Source organism: Bison bison, unplaced genomic scaffold (genome assembly GCF_000754665.1).
Source record: "Bison bison bison isolate TAMUID 2011002044 unplaced genomic scaffold, Bison_UMD1.0 scf7180017864063, whole genome shotgun sequence".
In the NCBI taxonomy this organism is placed as follows: domain Eukaryota; kingdom Metazoa; phylum Chordata; class Mammalia; order Artiodactyla; family Bovidae; genus Bison; species Bison bison.
This window is the reverse complement of record NW_011494635.1, coordinates 3,072,179-3,075,487: the sequence shown is the minus strand read 5'-3', so window position 1 is coordinate 3,075,487 and position 3,309 is coordinate 3,072,179. Positions and strand designations below refer to the sequence as shown.

Below are 3,309 nucleotides of genomic sequence, written 5' to 3'. Positions count from 1 at the left end.
CTAAGTCACCTTTCTCTGTCTCTTCTGTTTTAACCTCACCGGCAGACCTGTCTGGTAATGCGGTAAATAAAGCAAGGGTCCTCATCCTCTGAGATCTAATACCTGGTGATCTGAGGTGGGAGTTGATGTAATAATAATAATAGAAATAAAATGCACAGTAAATGTAATTTGGAAACCATCTCCCCCGACCCTGGTCCCTGGAAAAATTGTCCTTCATGAAACCAGGTCCTTGGTGCCAAAAGTTTGGGGACAGCTTCCCTAAAGCAAAGCCTGTCCCAGAATGTATTCTCCAAAAGGCTTCCTTTTGAATCTTGATCAGCCAGAAGCGCCCGCCCCACCACCACCACCCTTTGGCATTTTATGGGTCATCGCTTTGGGAAGTTGAGTTCTATTTGTTGATATTCCTTCCCCACTGGCTAGTTTCACATGATGAAGAGCCACGCGGATGAAGGAGTGTTACTGGAAATTGCAGGGAGCCCGGAGGAGGCCCAGATTTGAGTCTGAGTCTATGCGCTGGGACAGCACCCGGAATAAAATCAGTGCGCGCTAACCCCTAGCATAGTCGTCGATTATAAGGCGACTTTTACGCAAACCCGGCAGCGCCGGACAAGACTGGGTAACAGGGGACAAGGGCAAAGGAAAGTTGTGCAGATTTCAGTCCTCCTTCAGATAAGGGGGTGGAGGGAGATTTGGAGAAACATCTGTTTTCAGCCCGAGTTACCCGAGAACTTTTTTCCTGGAGAGAAGCTCCCGGAGCAATTTACAGCATTCCAGCCAGAGGCTCTCGTGCCAGACGCTCTGAATCAACCTTTAGAAACTCGAGCTGCCGGGAAGGGAAGAAGCCAGAGTCGCAGGGGTGGGAGCGCCCCCTCGGGCCTCGGCGTGGAGACCAGCGGCGGGCCCGCGGCGTGAGGGCTCGCTCCCCGCATCAGACCGGCCGCGCTACGCCTTTCCCGGGGAGGGTCCTCGCGGCCGCGTCGCCCGAGACTCCGCGGCGTCGCCACAGGCGACGGAGGCCGATCTGGATTTGTGCAGAACTTCGGGGAAGCGCCAGCACCCCCCTGCCCACCGGAAGCCTTTTCCGGGAGACTGGGAGACGCCGTCGGACGGCGCGAGCGTCCGGGTCGCGCGGGCTTAGGGCCGCGGGAGTCCGCAGGGCTGTGGTCTATCCCGGGGCCGCGTGACCGACAGGGGGAGCCCTATCACTGCGGAAGCCGGGGACCCGGGGCCGGGCCACCCAGGGGCGCGCCCTCCTCAACCGGGCCGTGCTCTCTTCTGCGGGCGGAGAGGTTTCCAGAACCAAGACCGAAAAGAGAGGAGTGGACACACATAGACGCACATACTAGGTTAACCAGGACGCTCGAGCTTTCCATCTCCTGCACCCCGGAAAGTTGTCTGTCGTTTCTCCGGTTTTACTGTCTGATCTACTGGCTCAAACGGTAAAGAATTAGCCTGCAATGCAGGAGACGTGGGTTCGATCCCTAGTTCGGGAAGATCCCCCGGAGAAGGAAATGGCAACCCACTTCAGTATTCTTGCCTGGGAAATCCCATGGACAGAGGAGCCTGGCGGGCTACAGTCCATGGGGTCGCAAAGAGTCGGAGACGACTGAGTGACTAAGCACACACACTACTGAGTGTGAGAAGGGCCCCGCAGGGAGGAGGAAGGGCGCGTGCGTGCGCGTTTGTGTCTGTGTGTTTCTGCCCTGGGCCTGCACAGAACGCTTTGAAAAACAGGCCAGTGCGCACCGTCTCTCCCAGCCCTCTGGAGAGTGGTCAGGTCGTTTCCACCCACGATAGGGGACGGGTGAGAGATGCCCAGGGTCTGGTCCCTTCGGCTCCCCCGCACACACCGACACTATGTGTGCCTACACCCAGGGCACTCCCAGGCTGTACCCAGGACCTCCCTGTCCCTCTTGGGGGTTCTCACTTTTGGGCAGACGAAGACCTTTGGCTATGGGGAACCCTTCCCCGGCCCTCGCTCAACGGATACATTAACGCCCTCTTTATGAATTAGTCAGATCAGCAGTGCCTGCACCTTTAGCTCAAAGCGTTGCAGGCTCTAGCGCCCTGGAGTAGAGGAAAGGGGTGGGAGTTGCCCCAGCCCACTGCTCCGCCCCTGTCCTCTGGCCTGACCCTTACCCGGCCTTCCGCTCTAGATGCTCAGTTCCGTGCCTGCCACCTCGCTTCTGTCTTTGGCCACCACTCCCCACAACTCTGGACAGGTGGGGCAGATACCCACTGTTTCCTCTCTCTGTGGGGTTGAGGGCTCAAGGCTGCATCCTCACGGCCCAGCTGGGTTTTTAGAATCAAGAAAGTGTGTCCACCTCCAAACACCTGTAGTAGTATTCCCTACCACCCCCACCCCAAATCTGGCTCACTGAGGTCTCCGTATCTAACCCAGAACAGATGATCATTTGAATTGGAAGTTGGATCGAAAATAAAAGGACGAATATGGTGCTAGGGTTGCAAATTCTCATAAAACAGTTCCTCAGGAAAGCGGAGACCACAGAGCCCCTCGGGCGGACTCTTTTTGCCCCAGTATTGATTCCTTAATTCCCCTCTCTCCTCTTGCCTCACCCCTCACCTCAGGCCTTGTTTGTTTTAGTTATGAAACGCTGTGGGTACTTCGGTTGTGGCTGAAAAGTAACCTTGAAACACTCTGTTCTGTCAGAGACAAATAGTCTCCCAACCGTCGCAGCTGCTGGCGGGGCCGCTTGCGCCCTGCACCCGGCGCCGGGACAGTGGGACGGGGCTTGTCCCCGCCAGCCGCCCGGTCGGGCCCTGGAAGCCGGGCTCGGAGGAGGCAAAAAGCCGGGGCGGCGGGACCGCAGGCCTTCCGTAGCCGCTCTGGGTCTTAACTGTAACGGGAGTGGCCTCCCAGCAGCAGCGGCTGGGGAGTTCAAGGTGTGTACACAGTTTTGCTACATAGGACAGCGCTTTGCAAACTGGCTCTGTCACCAGCTGGCTGTTTTGACAGGGAATGAACCCTGCGAGCGCAGAAACCGGGATAAATAAATGTGGCTTTGATAAGGCTCTGCGGAGCCTGAGCGGAGGCCGGACGCGCCCTCGGACCGACGTACCAGGCGCCCGGCACAATGAGACTCGGCGGGCGGGGGGAGGGTTGGTGGTAGGGGTCAGAGCCCGGGGCCGCTCCACCGGGTGGCCTCCTCAGGGGTCCCTCCTCCCGCGGGGAAGCCCCGCAGACGAAAGTGGGGGCTGGACCCCGCAGAGGCCCGCGTCCACCCTCTTGGCTCTCCCGTCGAGGCTCCGCGCGCGGGGGTGCAGGGCGGCTGAGTGGGTGGGGGGGGC

At 58.8% G+C, this 3,309-nt stretch overlaps 1 protein-coding gene across 1 annotated transcript in view; it reads left to right on the top strand.

Moving 5' to 3' along the window:
• The first annotated feature begins 2,818 nt into the window (after window positions 1–2,818).
• Window positions 2,819–3,309, top strand: part of FOXA2 (forkhead box A2) — a 4,095-nt gene continuing 3,604 nt past the window's right edge. Inside the window, exon 1 of the mRNA XM_010836341.1 lies at window positions 2,819–2,904. The gene's annotated coding sequence lies outside the window, so the exon portion shown is untranslated. The remainder of the gene's footprint in view (window positions 2,905–3,309) is intronic.